Below are 13438 nucleotides of genomic sequence, written 5' to 3'. Positions count from 1 at the left end.
GTGGCACGACCTTCATTCCATGTGGGGTCTAGGACCTCATCGTCCCCTGCATCGTCTTCCACCCAGTCTTGATCCCTGACCTCCTGTTCAGTCTGCACACTGCAGAAAGACGCAGCAGTTGGCACCTGTGTTTCGTCATCATCAGAGACATGCTGAGGTGGTATTCCCATGTCCTCATCATCAGGAAACATAAGTGGTTGTGCGTCAGTGCATTCTATGTCTTTCACCGCTGGGGAAGGGCTAGGTGGATGCCCTTGGGAAACCCTGCCAGCGGAGTCTTCAAACAGCATAAGAGACTGCTGCATAACTTGAGGCTGAGACAGTTTCCCTGGTATGCATGGGGGTGATGTGACAGACTGATGGGGTTGGTTTTCAGGCGCCATCTGTGCGCTTTCTGCAGAAGACTGGGTGGGAGATAATGTGAACGTGCTGGATCCACTGTCGGCCACCCAATTGACTAATGCCTGTACCTGCTCAGGCCTTACCATCCTTAGAACGGCATTGGGCCCCACCATATATCGCTGTAAATTCTGGCGGCTACTGGGACCTGAGGTAGTTGGTACACTAGGACGTGTGGATGTGGCAGAACGGCCACGTCCTCTCCCAGCACCAGAGGGTCCACTAACACCACCACGACCATGTCCACGTCCGCGTCCCTTACTAGATGTTTTTCTCATTGTTATGGTTCACCACAACAACAAATATATTATTTGGCCCAATGTATTGTATTCAAATTCAGCGGGATATAAATTTGAGGCCTAGTATTTAGGCGCTGGGTGACCGGTATGGATTTAGTGACAGAATTAGACTTGGAAATGCACAGAAGCGTGTGTGTGAAGTTATTCTGAATGACCCAATGTGCACCTTGAATATTATATACCCTTTTAGGGATAGATTTCAAATAGCTCTGATATAGCAGAAACCACTAAATTATGAAATTGCTAAATTGGGAATTGTATTTCAACCCAGAACAAGAAATGTGCTTGAACGGACACTAAATAACTCGCCCAGCTACAGCACTAAGGACAGATTTAGCGGGATATAAATTTGAGGCCTAGTATTTAGGCGCTGGGTGACAGGTATGGGTTTAGTGCCAGAATTAGACTTGGAAATACACAGTAGCGGGTGTGTGTGAAGTTATTCTGAATGACCCAATGTGCACCTTGAATATTATATACCCTTTTAGGGATAGATTTCAAATAGCTCTGATATAGCAGAAACCACTAAATTATGAAATTGCTAAATTGGGAATTGTATTTCAACCCAGAACAGGAAATGTGCTTGAACGGACACTAAATAACTCGCCCAGCTACAGCACTAAGGACAGATTTAGCGGGATATAAATTTGAGGCCTAGTATTTAGGCGCTGGGTGACAGGTATGGGTTTAGTGCCAGAATTAGACTTGGAAATACACAGTAGCGGGTGTGTGTGAAGTTATTCTGAATGACCCAATGTGCACCTTGAATATTATATACCCTTTTAGGGATAGATTTCAAATAGCTCTGATATAGCAGAAACCACTAAATTATGAAATTGCTAAATTGGGAATTGTATTTCAACCCAGAACAAGAAATGTGCTTGAACGGACACTAAATAACTCGCCCAGCTACAGCACTAAGGACAGATTTAGCGGGATATAAATTTGAGGCCTAGTATTTAGGCGCTGGGTGACAGGTATGGGTTTAGTGCCAGAATTAGACTTGGAAATACACAGTAGCGGGTGTGTGTGAAGTTATTCTGAATGACCCAATGTGCACCTTGAATATTATATACCCTTTTAGGGATAGATTTCAAATAGCTCTGATATAGCAGAAACCACTAAATTATGAAATTGCTAAATTGGGAATTGTATTTCAACCCAGAACAAGAAATGTGCTTGAACGGACACTAAATAACTCGCCCAGCTACAGCACTAGGGACAGATTTAGCTGGATATAAATTTGAGGCCTAGTATTTAGGCGCTGCGTGACAGGTATGGGTTTAGTGACAGAATTAGACTTGGAAATACACAGTAGCGGGTGTGTGTGAAGTTATTCTGAATGACCCAATGTGCACCTTGAATATTATATACCCTTTTAGGGATAGATTTCAAATAGCTCTGATATAGCAGAAACCACTAAATTATGAAATTGCTAAATTGGGAATTGTATTTCAACCCAGAACAAGAAATGTGCTTGAACGGACACTAAATAACTCGCCCAGCTACAGCACTAGGGACAGATTTAGCTGGATATAAATTTGAGGCCTAGTATTTAGGCGCTGGGTGACCGGTATGGATTTAGTGACAGAATTAGACTGGGATATGGCCAAAAAATAAACAGACTATTGCTGGTTAAATGCACTTGGTGTGACAGCTTCACCCTGATGTAGGCTTTAGCCAAAAAACAACCACACCATTGAGGGTTAAATGCACTTGGTGACAGGCGCAGCTTGCCCCTGATTTAGTATATGGCCAAAAAATGAACAGACTATTGCTGGTTAAATGCACTTGGTGTGACAGCTTCACCCTGATGTAGGCTTTAGCCAAAAAACAACCACACCATTGAGGGTTAAATGCACTTGGTGACAGGCGCAGCTTGCCCCTGATTTTGTATATGGCCAAAAAATGAACAGACTATTGCTGGTTAAATGCACTTGGTGTGACAGCTTCACCCTGATGTAGGCTTTAGCCAAAAAACAACCACACCATTGAGGGTTAAATGCACTTGGTCGCAGCTTGTGCTGGCGCACCACAAGACACAAAATGGCCGCCGATCACCCCAGAAAAATGTGACTGACAAACGGTCTGTGCAGCCTAAAAACAGTGAGCAATTGAGGATCAGCAGCTCAATGATCCACAGCTGCAGATCGATCAGTTAATCAAGTCCTTTGGAGGAGTTAATCTGCCTAATCTCGCCCTACTGTCGCAGCCGCAACCTCTCCCTACGCTAATCAGAGCAGAGTGACGGGCGGCGCTATGTGACTCCAGCTTAAATAGAGGCTGGGTCACATGGTGCTCTGGCCAATCACAGCCATGCCAATAGTAGGCATGGCTGTGATGGCCTCTTGGGGCAAGTAGTATGACGCTTGTTGATTGGCTGCTTTGCAGCCTTTCAAAAAGCGCCAAGAAAGCGTCACAAAAGCGCGAAGAAAGCGACGAACACCGAACCCGAACCCGGACTTTTACGAAAATGTCCGGGTTCGGGTCCGTGTCACGGACACCCCAAAATTCGGTACGAACCCGAACTATACAGTTCGAGTTCGCTCATCCCTAGTCACCAGGGTTTTCTAGGTTCCTGTGTATGGGCATCTATACCATCGAGAGGTGCCCATATGGATAGGAGTTAGGTCCAGGAGCAGGGTTTTACAGGTGGAGACCCTTTTCCTTCCGTAGCAGTGGGGTCTAATGTCATTCCCCTTCCTTCTTGTTGTCTTTTGGTGGTCTCCCCTACTACATCTGTGGCATTAACCAGAGCCAATACCACCATTTTTGTTCTGATCTGTGCAGCTATGGATACTATGTCTGAACTGGTCAAACAGCTGCAGAATCTGACTTTGGAGGTAGCAGACCACCCCGTGACAGTCTTGCAGATTCAGAGTCCACAGGCTGCTGGTTCCGGTGGTTGGTCCTGAACTGAAGGTGGCTCTACCAGACAGGTTTTCCGGGGGTAGGGACAATTTTATCCAGTTCAGGGAGTCATGTAAATGACACTTTAGGCTGCATCCATACTCTTCTAGGGATAAATGTCAACGTGTGGGTGTGATTATTTCATTGCTTAAAGAGGACGCCCAATCTTGGGCTTTTTCTCTGCCAACAGGAATACTGTCCCTCCGGTCTGTAGATGAATTCTTTAGAGCCTTGGGTCTTATCTACGATGACTCGGATCGGATCTCTCAGGCTGAGACCAAGTTAGGGGGTTTGCGGCAGGGAGAACGTTCCACAGAGACCAATTGCTCTGAATTTAGGAGATGGGCTACCGATACAGTGTGGAACGATCCTGCTCTCTGTAGCCAATTCTGTCAGGGTCTCTTTGAGAGACTGCAGGATGCATTGGCTTTTCATGAAAATCCTGAGTCATTGGAAGCAGCTATGTCCCTTGCTGTACATCTTGATAGATGCCTGAGGGAGAGATCTAGTGGTCCTCACCTTCAGGACTGTACTGTCTAACAAAGGTACTGCTTCCTTTGGCACTGGTGGTTGTGCCTTATGATGAGCCTATGCAGTTAGGAGGAGCTACTCCTGGAACTACAGGCAAAAGCTTAGGTCATTTGAAAGGAGTCTGTTTTTCTTGTGGCAAGAAGAGACATTTTGTGAATATGTGTCTGTACTTGCAGCATCAAGATGTAAGCAAATAGAAAAAGACGTTTAATCCCCAAATTACTATTACTAAATTACCTAACATCGACTGACAATACAGCATTCTCTATGTTTACCACTAAAAATGTACCCTCGTTCATTTCAGAATTTTCTGATGTATTCTCTGAGAGTGGTAATCAGGAGTTACCTCCGCACCGGGAGTATGACTGTCCTGTCAATCTTATTCCCGGAGCTAAATTGCCCAAATCTCGGTTGTATAGTCTTTCAGAACCCGAAAGAAAGGCCATGCGAGAGTATATCACCGAGAGTTTGAAAAAGGGACAAATAAGAGTATCCAAGTCCCCAATAGCTGCTGGGTTTTTCTTTGTACAGAAAAAGGATGGTACCCTGGGGCCATGTCTGGACTTCTGTGAGCTTGTATTACCGTCCGTTATCCTTACCCCCTTCCTTTGATTCCTGGATTTGTTTAGTCAGATTGGTGGTGCCAAGTTGTTCTCTAAATTGGTAGTGGCATAGAAGGGGTTAATCCGCAGCGATCGCCGATACAGTGGGGTCACAGGACCCCCCTTGGCATTGTTCCAAGGTGCCTGCTCAATGATTTAAGCAGGCACCTTGTTCCGATCACCGCCCGCCATGCTGCGGTGATCTGAAATACACAGGGCGTATAGGTACGCCCTGTGTCCTTACCTACCAGGACATCAGGGCGCACCTGTGTCCTTAAGAGGTTAACCAATGCTCCTGCGGTTTTTCAAAACTTTGTCAATGACATCTTTCATCATCTGGTGGGGAGGTTTGTCATTGTGTACCTTGATGACATACTAATTTATTTGCCTAATATGGAGACTCATCAGGATCATGTGAAACAAGTGTTACAGATCCTAAGAGAGAATAAGTTATATGCTAAGATGGAAAAGTGTGTATTTGCTGTACAGGAAGTGCAATTTCTGGGTTACCTGCTTTCTCACTCTCAGGATTTTATATGGACCCCGAGAAGGTCAGTGCCGTGTTGGACTGGGATCGACCCGAAAATCTGAAAGTGCTTATGTGTTTTTTTGGCTTAAGCAACTACTAGCGTAAATTTATCTTGAACTATTCATTGGTGGTTAAACCTTTAACAGACATGACTAGGAAGGGTGCTTATATTTCTATCTGGTCTGATGCAGCATTACAGGCCTTTTTCGGTAAAAAAAAAAATGTTATTTTTATTCTGGTGCAATCGGACGTATCTCAGTTATTTATTCTTAAGGTTGACGCGTCCGAGATAAGGGTAGGAGCAATCTTGTCACAGGGTCCTTCACCAAGTAAATAGCGCACATGTGCTTTTTTCTCTAAAATACTCTCGACTACTGAAAGGAATTATGCTGTGGGGAATAGGGAATTGCTGGCCATTAAGCTGGTGTTCGAGGAATGGCTCCATTGGTTGGAAGGAGTAATTCATCCTATTACGGTAATTACGGATAACAAGAATCTGGCCTACCTGGAGTCGGCTAAGCGACTGAACCCAAAGCAGGCCAGATGGTCATTTTTTTCACCAGATTTAACTTCATCGTCACTTACCGCCCGGGGGTTAAGAACATCAAGGCGGATGCTTTGTCATGTATCTTTCCGGGGGAAGGGATGAGTCTAATGACCCTAGTCCAATTTTATCTGAAGGGGTAGTCATATCCGCTCTTTATCCTAAACTCGAGGCCAAGGTGTTGGAGGCACAGGAGGATGATCCGGACTCTTGTCCTCTGGGGAAATTGTTTGTTCCCTCCGAATTACGTCACAAGGTGTTCGAGGAACATCAATGTATGGTGCTTTCTGGGCACCCTGGGAGCAGATCGACTGTCGATCTCATCTCTAGCAGATTCTGGTGGCCGGGGTTGCGTAAGTGTGTTGAAGACTATGTGTCAGCCTGTGGTACCTGTGCACGTGCTAAGGTGACACATACTCGGCCTTCCAGATCTCTGCTTTCATTGCCCATCCCGTCCAGACCTTGGACCCATTTGTCCATGGATTTTATCACAGATTTACCGAATTCTTCAGGAAAAAAACGTGATTCTGGTGGTTGTCCATCGTTTTAGTAAAATGGCACACTTTATTGCATTACCTAGTCTACCCAATGCTAAAACTCTTGCACAGGTGTCTGTCGACAACATTGTGAAACTACATGCCATGCAATGTGAACAAAGCAAGACTGTAAGCCACACCCATATCAGACCATGTGATGGAGGTTACCAGGTGCAAAAGAATGTTTAAATGCCAGGTAAAGGCACATTCAATACATATAAAACAAAATCACAGAACTATAGTGGCAAATATGGGGGAACTGCTCAAACCCCAAACACTGTAGCGTGTTTTTCATTGGGGGAGCAGTTCCACCACATGTGGACCACAGCAAACGACCATCCCCAGCAAAAAAATGCATACAATAGAGGATGCTGGCGCGGTCCACATGCACCACAAAGGCATCCTACACAAAACGGATCATTGTGCGGATGAAAATATAATGATATAAATCACAGAAAAAAATGCACCAAACGAATATGCCACTGACTATACTAGCTAGTTATACAAGCAGATATTAACCACTTCAACCCCCCTAGCTGAAACACCCTTAATGACCAGGCCACTTTTTACACTTCTGCACTACACTACTTTCACTGTTTATTGCTCGGTCATGCAACTTACCACCCAAATAAATTTTACCTCCTTTTCTTCTCACTAATAGAGCTTTCATTTGGTGGTATTTCATTGCTGCTGACATTTTTACTTTTTTTTGTTATTAATCGAAATTTAATGATTTTTTTGCAAAAAAAATTAAATTTTTCACTTTCAGTTGTAAAATTTTGCAAAAAAAACAACATCCATATATAAATTTTTTGCTAAATTTATTGTTCTACATGTCTTTGATAAAAAAAAATGTTTGGGCAAAAAAAATGGTTTGGGTAAAAGTTATAGCGTTTACAAACTATGGTACAAAAATGGGAATTTCCGCTTTTTGAAGCAGCTCTGACTTTCTGAGCACCTGTCATGTTTCCTGAGGTTCTACAATGCCCAGACAGTAGAAAAACCCCACAAATGACCCCATTTCGGAAAGTAGACACCCTAAGGTATTCGCTGATGGGCTTAGTGAGTTCATAGAACTTTTTATTTTTTGTCACAAGTTAGCGGAAAATGATGAGTTTTTTTTTTTCTTACAAAGTCTCATATTCCACTAACTTGTGACAAAAAATAAAAACTTCCATGAACTCACTATGCCCATCACAAAATACCTTGGGGTGTCTTCTTTCCAAAATGGGGTCACTTGTGGGGTAGGTATACTGCCCTGGCATTTTAGGGGCCCATATGCGTGATAAGTAGTTTGCAATCAAAATGTGTAAAAAATGGCCTGTGAAATCCGAAAGGTGCTCTTTGGAATGTGTGCCCCTTTGCCCACCTTGGCTGCAAAAACGTGTCACACATCTGATATCTCCGTACTCAGGAGAAGTTGGGGAATGTGTTTTGGGGTGTCATTTTACATATACCCATGCTGGGTGAGAGAAATATCTTGGCAAAATAAAACATTTCCCATTTTTTTATACAAAGTTTGCATTTGACCAAGATATTTATCTCACCCAGCATGGGTATATGTAAAATGACACCCCAAAACACATTCCCCAACTTCTCCTGAGTACGGCAATACCAGATGTGTGACACTTTTATGCAGCTAAGGTGGGCAAAGGGGCACACATTCCAAAGAGCACCTTTCGGATTTCACAGGCCATTTTTTACACATTTTGATTGCAAACTACTTATCACGCATATGGGCCCCTAAAATGCCAGAGCAGTATAACTACCCCACAAGTGACCCCATTTTGGAAAGAAGACACCCCAAGGTATTTCATGATGGGCATAGTGAGTTCATGGAAGTTTTAATTTTTTGGCACAAGTTAGCGGAAATTGATTATTTTTTGTTTTTCTCACAAAATCTCCCTTTCCGCTAACTTGAGACCAAAATTTCAATATTTCATGTACTCAATATGCCCCTCGGCGAATACCTTGGGGTGTCTTCTTTCCAAAATGGTGTTATTTGTGGGGTGTTGGTACTGCCCTGGCATTTGAGGGTCTCCACAATCATTACATGTATGGCCAGCATTAGGAGTTTCTGCTATTCTCCTTATATTGAGCATACAGGTAATGAGATTTTTTTTTTCCGTTCAGCCTCTGGGCTGAAAGAAAAAATGAACGGCACAGATTTCTTCATTCGCATCGATCAATGTGGATGAAAAAATCTCTGCCCAAAAAAAAAGGAGGGGAAAGGCATCTGCCAGGACATAGGAGCTCCGCCCAACATCCATACCCAACAATCGATGTGGATGAATAAATCATTGCCGGGATATTATTTTTTTTATATACAAAGTGTTTGCCAAAGCATATGAACACCGCCACCTCCTCAGCTCATATGCCTCGGCAAACGTATCTTTTACTGCAGAGGAGAAATATCGTCTTGCAGCGCCGCATACACTGACTTGTGTGTAATCTGACAGCAACGCAATGCTTCTGTCAGAATGCACATCGGTGCTGCAGCTAGTCGATCGGTTGGTCCACCCGGAAGGTAAAAAAACAAAACAAAAAAGAAAAAACAGGCCGCAACGCAATAAATTTTATTAACTTTATAATAACTTTAGAACAGAACATATAAACTTTATTTAACTTTTGAAACTGAACTTTAACTTTTTTGCTTACTGGTGTTTTTTTTTTTTTTTTTTTTTTTTTTACCTTTATAGGACAAACCTCTCCTTCCCCATGGGACAATGTGCAAAGCGCAAATCGCCCAAAGATGTGGCGAAGTGCATTATGCACTTTATCCCAGGTGAAAGGAGAGGTTTGCAGCAGCTGTGAGTAAAAAGAGCCCTAATAGCCCTGTGTGCCTGTCCTGTGAGATGCAATCCTTATGCTAAGTGTACCTGTGTGTGGTACTTCTGGAAACACTCTCCAAAGCATAGGGCAGGGTGGTCAGGGCAGTCAGGACAGAAATATCGGGTGTCACGCCTTATTCCACTCCTGCTACAGATACAACATTTTTTTTGGGGTGGCGGTCAGTTTGAGGTACCAGCAACGACACTGGGGAAATGTCGCTCGTGTAGACGGCTAACTACACTGGTGGATGGGGCCACGGAACCTCCTGGATACAGGAGGTTTGCGATGATCTCTTCCTGAAATTTGAGGAAGGATCCAGTTCTCCCAGCCTTACTGTAGAGAACAAAACTATTATACAGAGCCAATTGAATTAGGTATACAGACACCTTCTTATACCAGCGTCTGGTGCGGCGGGACACTAAATACGGAGCCAACATCTGGTCATTGAAGTCCACCCCTCCCATGTTATAGTCGTGGACTGAGAGGGGCTTTTTAATGACACGGGTTGCCAGTTCAATTTGGATTGTCGTGTCTGCGTGAATGGAGGAGAGCATGTAAAGGTCACGCTTGTCTCTCCATTTCACCGCGAGCAGTTCTTCGTTACCCAAGGCAGCCCTCTCCCCCCTTGCAAGACGGGTGGTAACGAGCCGTTGGGGGAAGCCAGCGCGACTAGTTCGCGCGGTGCCACAGAAGCAAATCTGTTCTAGAAACAAATGCCTGAAGAGGGCCACACTTGTGTAGAAATTGTCCACATAAAGATGGTACCCCTTGCCAAATAAGGGTGACACCAAGTCCCAGACTGTCTTCCCACTGCTCCCCAGGTAGTCAGGGCAACCGACCGGCTCCAGGGTCTGATCTTTTCCCTCATAGATCCGAAATTTGTGGTTATAGCCTGTGGCCCTTTCACAGAGCTTATACAATTTGACCCATGCTTGCTTAGGATGTATTGTTTGAAGCCAAGGCGCCCGGTAAAATGTATAAGGGACTCGTCTATGCAGATGTTTTGCTCAGGGGTAAACAAATCAGCAGATTTCTGGTTGAAGTGGTCTATGAGGGGCCGAATTTTGTGGAGCCGGTCAAAAGCTGGGTGGCCTCTGGGACGGGAGGTGGTGTTATCACTAAAGTGCAGGAAACGCAGGATGGTCTCAAATCGTGTCCTGGACATAGCAGCAGAGAACATGGGCATGTGATGAATTGGGTTCGTGGACCAATATGACCGCAATTCATGCTTTTTGGTTAGACCCATGTTCAGGAGAAGGCCCAGAAAAACTATAAATTTGGAAACTTGGACTGGTTTCCACCGGAAAGACTGGGCATAAGAGCTTCCCGGGTTGGCGGATATAAATTGAGTGGCATACCGAATTGTTTCTGCTACGACTAAGTCCAAGAGCTTCGCAGTCAAGAACAGCTCAAAAAATCCCAGGGCCGAACTGATCTGAGCTGTCTCAACCCGAACTCCAGACTGGGCGGTGAAAGGGGGAATTACAAGTGCAGCTCAAGTTGGGGACTGCCAATCAGGGTTTGCCAGCACCTCAGGGATTCTAGGGGGTCTACGGGCCCGTCTTTTCGGTGGCTGCGACGGGGTAACTATTGCACGTGCCACCGTACCAGCTTCAACTGCCCTTCTGGTGCTCGCCACTTCACCATGTTGTACGGCAGTGCTGGTATTAGGTCCAGGATGGGCTGCGCTGCTGGTGTATGACTCACCACGTAATCCGACAGCACCAGCCCCACTCTGCTGCCCTTGAAACGGATCCTGCGCAACCTGTGGTCTAGCAACACGGGGCCGGGTACGCCTGGTGCTATCAGGGACCTCAACCTCCTCGACCAAACTTTGGGTCAGACTGCCACTGCTTTCTACAGGTTCATATTCTAATCCCGCTAGATTCATTAGGTGAGGGTTCCCATTCCTCATCCAACTGGGTCAGAAGCCTGTAGGCCTCTTCAGAAGAATACCCCCTGTTTGACATTTGGGCAACTAAATTTAGGGGTATTCCCTGAGACTACCCAAGAAAAAAAGCAAGCCTGTCTTACAAATGGGAGGCTAGCGAAGTACCGGAGGCCACTGCGGTTGTAAAAAATATCAAAACTGATTTTTTTTATCGCCGCAGCGCTTGAAAAGTGAATGTGCAGTGATTAAAAAATATATATATTTTTGTCACTGCGGTGGGGCGGGCGTGGGTGAACCCACGTGTGGGCGACCGATCAGGCCTGATCGGGCAAACACTGCGTTTTCGGTGGAGGGCGAGCTAAGGTGACACTAATACTATTATAGATCTGACTGTGATCAGTTTTGATCACTTACAGATACTATAAAAGTACAAATGCTGATTAGCGATACGCTGATCAGCGAATAAGTGACTGCGGTGCGGCGGGCTGGGCGCTAAATGATCGCTAAACTACCTAACCAAGGGGCCTAAACTATCCCTAAAACCTAACAGTCAATACCAGTGGGAAAAAAAAGTGACAGTTTACACTGATCACTTTTTTCCCTTTCATTAGTGATTGACAGGGGCAAGAAGGGGTGATTCAAGTGATTAATTGGGGTGATGGAGGGTGATCTGGGGGCTAAGTTTGGTGTTGGTGGGTAGCAGAGGAGCACAGCAGCCATTTCACGCATCATATTTACTAAATATGATGTGTTAGCTGGCTTCTGATTAGTTTTTTTGAAAATCATCAACCTGCCAGCCACGATCATTGGCTGGCAGGTTGATGACGAACTTGTCTTTTAAATTTTGCCGGCCCGCGATGCGCATGCCGATGCTCTTTGCCCGAAATCTTGCGTCTCGCGAGAGGACGCACCGGCGTGTCAGCCTAGAGTAACAGGATCACCCCAAAGATGCGATCCTGCGTACAGCGGTCCTGAGCAGGTTAAAAGCTGAGACTTTTGCCAATATATTCTTGTCAGGAACATATCGGAGTCCATCATGCTCCACGTCACGGTCTCTCAGCATGGCAAGGGTCCTACCACTACGCTAACTGTGGTGTGAACACGGTCTGAAGGTGATGAAATCCAGCTCACAGCCAAGCTTTCACACAACCGCATAGCAGGACAACTAATGCAATGTGAACAAAGCAAGACTGTAAGCCACACCCACATTTTCTGGTGCTCAAAATTCCAGCATTCATGAGGAGGAACGATTTTCCTCTTTTTTGTCTTCTATTTGGCGGAAAATCCAAAATAACCTGAAAAACATGGGCAACAGGTATAAGCGTGTGTCTGACAGGAGAAGTATAAGTGGTCCGGACCTGAGAGTGGGTAATTCTGTGTGGTTGTCAACAAGTAACATTAAACTTAAGGTAACTTCTTGAAAGTTAGACCCTAGATTTATTGGTCCATATAAGATCACTGCCATTGTTAACCCTGCAGCCTTCCGTCTTGAACTTCCTCAGGCTTTGAAAATCCATAACGTTTTTCAGAAATCGTTGTTAAAGAAATGTGTTGAATCTTTTGAGCTGTCCTCCTTACCTCCTGCTCCTGTCATGGTGGATGAAAATTTAGAATTTCAGATCAGCAGGATTGTGGACTCCTGAGTTCTCTGGAGATCCCTCCAATTTTGACCGATGTTAATGCTAGTCGTCTGGTGAAAGCATTCCACAGAGCTCATCCTGATAAGGTCGTTCCTGGGTGCTCAGAGGTCACCCGTAGAAGGGGACTGTCATTATAGGTGTTAGAAGGTCTGAAAGACTGACTGCACATGAGTGATCTGACAGCCTCTTTTGGTTTCACTTTGTCTGTGTGTTGCTAGTATGTTGAAAGCCTCCTGTTCAGGTGTGGATCATGTGACCTTTTCCTCTCCCTATTTAGTCTGACTTTACCCATCACTCCTTGCTCTGGATAGCTTCACTTGGTTTTGGAAGCGCTGGAGTATGGTTCTTGTGGAAGTCCTGTTCATCCATCATCCTCAGAAGTTAAGTGTTCCGCTTGTTATGTTTTGTATTCTCCCTTCCAGGTTGTTTACTAGGCCTCAGCAAGATGCTGGTTCCTTCACCAGGGAATAAACAGGTTGTCTCTGCCCTGCCACTACCGTTAGGGTATCTGAGGGTCACAAGGGTTTTCTAGGTTCCTTTGTATGGGCATCTCTACCATTAAGAGGTGCCCATAAGGATAGTAGTTAGGTCCAGGAGCAGGGTTTTACAGGTGGTGACCCTTTTCCTTCCCTAGCAGTGAGGTCTAGTGTTATTCCCCTTCCTTCTTGCTGTCTTTTGGTGTTATCCTCTACTACATCCGTGACAGCAAGTAGCTGATCAAACAT

The sequence above is a fragment of the Bufo gargarizans genome, chromosome 5, assembly GCF_014858855.1.
Source record: "Bufo gargarizans isolate SCDJY-AF-19 chromosome 5, ASM1485885v1, whole genome shotgun sequence".
Taxonomy (NCBI): Eukaryota; Metazoa; Chordata; class Amphibia; order Anura; family Bufonidae; genus Bufo; species Bufo gargarizans.
This window is presented reverse-complemented; position numbering follows the sequence as displayed.